General features: G+C 45.8%; 1 long non-coding RNA gene across 1 annotated transcript; it reads right to left on the reverse strand.

The window, feature by feature from the left end:
* Positions 1 to 709: 709 nt before the first annotated feature.
* Positions 710 to 4,202, reverse strand: LOC124014191. The gene is made up of 3 exons (XR_006834983.1): positions 3,712 to 4,202; positions 3,109 to 3,238; positions 710 to 1,192 (listed from the first exon to the last, which is right to left on the reverse strand). It is a non-coding gene; the product is annotated as an uncharacterized LOC124014191 (long non-coding RNA).
* Positions 4,203 to 6,529: the final 2,327 nt, after the last annotated feature.

A 6,529-nucleotide genomic window follows, 5' to 3' on the forward strand; every position in this document is an offset into this window, starting at 1 on the left:
CAAGGAGGCCTACAAATCTGACTCAGTAACACCATCTCTGTCAGGAGGAATGGGCCAAAATTCACCCAACTTATTGTGGGACGCTTGTGGAAGGCTTCCCGAAACGTTTTACCCAAGTTAAACATTTTAAAGGCAATGCTACCAAATACTAATTGAGTGTATATAAACTTCTGACCCACTGGGAATGTGATGAAAGAAATTAAAGCTGAAATAAATCACTCTCTACTATTATTCTGACATTTTACATTCTTAAAATAAAGTGGTGATCCTAACTGACTGACTTAAAACAGGGCATTTTTACTTGGATTAAATGTCAGGAATTGTGAAACTGAGTTTAAATATATTTGACTAAGGTGTATGTAAATTTCTGACTTCAACTGTATGTTTGTGTATTGTACTTCAAACAATGTGATGCAGGTTGCTTGCAGGTTGATTCAAACTTTCTCAAAACAGCCCAATTCATACTCTTCAGTGGTATAACAGACTTTACAGTGCTCCCTTTACTGTGCTTTAACCCCCCTAGTTCTTGACAATGACAATCTTACCCATAACATGATGCAGCAGTGACAAAGGCAAGTGACAAAAAAAACTAAATTTAATTATTTTTAAATCCAGGCCATAACACAACATAGTATGGAAAAAGTCAAGGGGTGTGAATACTTTCTTAAGGCACTGTATGGTGAGATGCCGTAGGAAGCTTTGAATAGGTCAGTAGCCAACAGAGTAATATGAGAAGAATGCAATTGCTGAATTTATGTAGATATTCTAAACAAACTGTTTTGATACATTTCTAATTTAGTAACAGGACAATGTGTAGTAAACAACCATTTTCATAACACCATAGAAGCAGTGTTCTGCTAATATAGCAATGTGCACCTTTCATCTTTCATTATAATTCCCAGCTGATAGACAAGGTATCTGTATCGGCTTTTTGTCTGGTGGTAATGGGGCTACATTGGCAAACATGTCAGAATGGTCACACCTTCCTGTGTGGTGTTCCCTGATCCTGGTGCAGAATATAAAGGGTTTCTCCATATTGACTGATACCATTCAATAAACAAAGATAATACGAGTAAAAGATGTCTAGTCAATTTGAAAGCCAAATGCCAGGTCTCTCTCCATTCAAAGACATTAGTATCAAGCCGTCTGTCAGTCTGGACAGTCTCCATCTTGCAAGTCTCCATACAGGTTTCTGTGAACACATACACACAGTGACTGTTCTAATACTAGTCAAGGACCATATCACCTCCACCCTACCTGACACCCTAGACCCACTACAATTTGCTTACCGCCCAAATAGGTCCACAGACGATGCAATCTCAACCACACTGCACACTGCCCTAACCCATCTGGACAAGAGGAATACCTATGTGAGAATGCTGTTCATCGACTACAGCTCGGCATTCAACACCATAGTACCCTCCAAGCTAGTCATCAAGCTCGAGACTCTGGGTCTCGACCCCGCCCTGTGCAACTGGGTACTGGACTTCCTGATGGGCCGCCCCCAGGTGGTGAGGGTAGGTAACAACATCTCCTCCCCTCTGATCCTCAACACTGGGGCACCACAAGGGTGCGTTCTGAGCCCTCTCCTGTACTCCCTGTTCACCCATGACTGCGTGGCCACGCACGCCTCCAACTCAATCATCAAGTTTGCGGACGACACAACACTGGTAGGCTTGATTACCAACAACGACGAGACGGCCTACAGGGAGGAGGTGAGGGCCCTCGGAGTGTGGTGTCAGGAAAATAAGCTCACACTCAACGTCAACAAAACTAAGGAGATGATTGTGGACTTCAGGAAAAAGCAGAGGGAACACCCCCCTATCCACATCGATGGATCAGTAGTGGAGAGGGTAGCAAGTTTTAAGTTCCTCGATGCATACATCATCACAGACAAACTGAATTGGTCCACTCACACAGACAGATCTTTGTGGGCTATCGTTGTCTCAGGATGGTAAGTTGGTGGTTGTAGATTTCCCTCTAGTGGTGTGGGGGCTGTGCTTTGGCAAAGCGTTTGGCCCTCTTCAACCTCAGGCCTCCAGTATTTATGCTGAAGTTTAAGGGTCAGTTTGTTTATCTGGTCCTTGTCCTGTGTAAATCTAAGTGTGCAAAGGACCTGAGCCCTACCATGCCCCAGGACAAACTTCTAGTCAGATGCTGCTGCTCCACAATCCTGGGCCCTAGGACCATGTCCCAGGACTCCTGACATGAGGACTCCTTGCTGGTCCACCTGGCCATGCTCCTGCTCCAGTTTCACCCTGAGCCCTGGACCGTGCCCCAGGACTACCTGACATGATGGCTCCTTGCTGTCCCCAGTCCACCTGACTGTGCCGCCCAGTCAACTGTTCTGCCTTATTATTATTTGACCATGCTGGTCATTTATGAACCAGATTTTCTGGGTAGTTCCTCTCTAGGTTTCTTCCTAGGTTTTGGCCTTTCTAGGGAGTTTTTCCTAGCCACTGTGCTTTTACACCTGCATTGTTTGCTGTTTGGGGTTTTAGGCACAGCACTTTGAGATATCAGGATGTACAAACTGTACCTGCCCTCCAGGACACCTCACAAACCACCCTACACCACCCGATGTTACAGGAAGGCCATAAAGATCATCAAGGACATCAACCACCCGAGCCACTGCCTGTTCACCCCACTATCATCCAGAAGGCGAGGTCAGTACAGGTGCATCAAAGCTGGGACCGAGAGACTGAAAAACAGCTTCTATCTCAAGGCCATCAGACTGTTAAACAGCCACCATTAACATTGAGTGGCCGCTGCCAACACACTGACACTGACTCAACTCCAGCCACTTTAATAATGGGAATTGATGGGAATGATGTAAATATATCACTAGCCATGTGTATGTGACAAATAAAATTGGATTTGATTTGATACCAATGACAGTTAGGATAGGTAATATCTGACACACAGGCAGGTACTATGTTGAAGTTTAAACAGATCAGACATTTGTGCTGTAATGCATATCATGCATCTGTAAACATGTAATAGTACACACATATACCCTGTTCTATTACCAATGGCAGTTAGGGATAGGTGATATCTGACACACAAACATATATTTGTTGAAGTTTGAACAGGTCAGACTAAACCTACCTAATTTTGTTCTCCCCGTCAACGGCCGTTGGTGAGTAGGCAAGAGGTGAGGCTGGAGATAAGGTATTTGCCAGATCCTCATTGATGGGCATAGCAGCGTACATCAGCTTCTGGCCCTTCATCAAAGATACTGGTTGGTCACACACAAACACACACACACACACAAACAAGGCACTGATTACATTATCAATGGTGGTTATGATTAACCTGGTGGAAGACACCTGACCGCTGCATTCACCTTTCTATTTCACTTCAGATACAGTGGAGGCTGGTGAGGGGAGGACGGCTCATAATAATGGCTAGAACAGAGCGAATGGAATGGCATCAAAGACATACAAACCGTGTGTTTGTATTTTCTACCATTCCACTTATTCTGCTGCAGCCATTACCACGAGCCCATCCTCCACATCAACCTCCTGTGTTCAGATATCATAAAATGTGAAGTGAAATAGAACGTTGAACATCAAGCTGGTTTCACCAGGCTAGGTTATGTCCTGGACATTATATGTATACAAAAAAAGTAGAAAATAAATAATGTCAGTTTGCTTAAATTATGTTTCACAATTGCGTTATCGAATGTATCAAAATAATGAAGTGGCTTACCTTGTGTATTTGTGGAAAGTATGAGCCTGTGAAAGCTTTTGCAACTGACAGATGATGATGGCTGGCCGGATACTGGCCAACATGTGGCTGACCGTTCCATTCACAGGTACGCTTACAGTGAGGGCATGTCTGCATGATGCTGATGAGGGCCCCATTGCTGGTCTTCCCTATGCTGCATGTTCAGCTGCAAACTGCCTCCACTTATGAGGTGGTGATGACCGTGAAGGCCTGTGACAGGGTGATATAATCGACAGCCAAGTGGTGAATTGCGTTTTGTTGTAAAAAAAGGACATAGCTTTTTGTTAATGCACTTCACAACCAAAATGACTCCTATTAGTTATAGCTGCTTGACTGGGAAATGAGCTTACTAGTTTATCGAGTATTTTTTAATACAACTTTTCACATATAAATAACATAACACTGAAGAAAAATATAAACGCAACGTAACAATTTAAACAATTTTACTGAGTTACAGTTCATGTAAGGAAATCAGTCATTAGGACTCAATCTATGGATTTCACATGACTTGAAATACAAATATGCATCTGTTGGTCACAAATACCTTAAAGTGGAGGAGTAGGTCAGAAAACCAGTCAGTAAGTCGCTCTGGATAAGAGCGTCTGCTAAATGACTTAAATGTAAATGTAAATGTGTCACCGCCATTATTCTAATGCAGCACGACATCTCCTTCGCACACAGTTGACCAGGCTGTTGATTGTGGCTTGTGGAATGTTGTCCCACTCCTCTTCAATGGCTGTGCTAAGTTGCTGGATAATGGCGAGAACTGGAACACGGTGCCATACACATTGATCCAGAGCATCCCAAACATGATCAATGGGTGACTGATGAGTATGCAGGCCATGGGAGAATTGGGACTTTTACAGCTTCCAGGAATTGTGTACATATCAACACGTTAACAAGTCCAATAGCTCAAATGTGTCATGCAGGTGAAAGAGGACCCAAAAGCGACTTGGCGAAAACAGAGTCTTTAATCCAGTAAAGTAAATACAAACAAAAAACACAACTTTCACTCGAAATGACGAGGACAAACTGGAGACTCGATCTTGAACAGCAGGTGAACAGCAGGTTGCCTCGGGAAGGCACTTGAACCAGACAGACTCAGACACCTGCTCACCACGCAGCATCTGAGGAAAACACGACACGACAGGGCGATACACAAACACAGCACGGTGAATTCTAGACAAGGAACCGACAGGACAGGAACGGAACACAAAGGAAGAAATAGGGACTCTAATCAGGGGAAAGGATCGGGAACAGGTGTGGGAAGACTAAATGATTGATTAGGGGAATAGGAACAGCTGGGAGCAGGAACGGAACGATAGAGAGAAGAGAGAGCGAGAGAGTGAGAGAGGGAGGGGGAGAGAGAGGGATAGAAAGAGGGAAAGAACCTAATAAGACCAGCAGAGGGAAACGAATAGAATGGGAAGCACAGGGACAAGACAAGATAATAAATGACAAAACATGACAGTACCCCCCACTCACCGAGCGCCTCCTGGCGCACTCGAGGAGGAATCCTGGCGGCAACGGAGGAAATCATCAATGAGTGAACGGTCCAGCACGTCCCGAGACGGAACCCAACTCCTCTCCTCAGGACCGTAACCCTCCCAATCCACTAAGTATTGGTGGCCCCGTCCCCGAGAACGCATGTCCATGATCTTATGTACCTTGTAAATAGGTGCGCTCTCGACAAGGACGGGAGGGGGAGGGAAGACGAACGGGGGTGCGAAGAAAGGGCTTGACACAGGAGACATGGAAGACAGGATGGACGCGACGAAGATGTCGCGGAAGAAGCAGTCGCACAGCGACAGGATTGACGACCTGGGAGACACGGAACGGACCAATGAACCGCGGAGTCAACTTACGAGAAGCTGTCGTAAGAGGAAGGTTGCGAGTGGAAAGCCACACTCTCTGGCCGCAACAATACCTTGGACTCTTAATCCTGCGTTTATTGGCGGCTCTCACAGTCTGTGCCCTGTAACGGCAAAGTGCAGACCTCACCCTCCTCCAGGTGCGCTCACAACGTTGGACAAACGCTTGAGCGGAGGGAACGCTGGACTCGGCAAGCTGGGATGAGAACAGAGGAGGCTGGTAACCCAGACTACTCTGAAACGGAGATAACCCGGTAGCAGACGAAGGAAGCGAATTGTGAGCGTATTCTGCCCAGGGAGCTGTTCTGCCCAAGACGCAGGGTTTCTGAAAGAAAGGCTGCGTAGTATGCGACCAATCGTCTGATTGGCCCTCTCTGCTTGACCGTTAGACTGGGGATGAAACCCGGAAGAGAGACTGACGGACGCACCAATCAAACGACAGAACTCCCTCCAAAACTGTGACGTGAATTGCGGGCCTCTGTCTGAAACGGCGTCTAACGGGAGGCCATGAATTCTGAATACATTCTCGATAATGATTTGTGCCGTCTCCTTAGCGGAAGGAAGTTTAGCGAGGGGAATGAAATGTGCCGCCTTAGAGAACCTATCGACAACCGTAAGAATCACAGTCTTCCCCGCAGACAAAGGCAGACCGGTAATGAAGTCTAGGGCGATGTGAGACATTTACATTTACATTTAAGTCATTTAGCAGACGCTCTTATCCAGAGCGACTTACAAATTGGTGCATTCACCTTATGACATCCAGTGGGACAGTCACTTAACAATAGTGCATCTAAAACTTAGGGGGGGGTGGGGTGAGAGGGATTACTTAACCTATCCTAGGTATTCCTTAAAGAGGTGGGGTTTCAGGTGTCTCCGGAAGGTGGTGATTGACTCCGCTGTCCTGGCGTCGTGAGGGAGTTTGTTCCACC

This window comes from Oncorhynchus gorbuscha, linkage group LG01 (genome assembly GCF_021184085.1).
Source record: "Oncorhynchus gorbuscha isolate QuinsamMale2020 ecotype Even-year linkage group LG01, OgorEven_v1.0, whole genome shotgun sequence".
Taxonomy (NCBI): domain Eukaryota; kingdom Metazoa; phylum Chordata; class Actinopteri; order Salmoniformes; family Salmonidae; genus Oncorhynchus; species Oncorhynchus gorbuscha.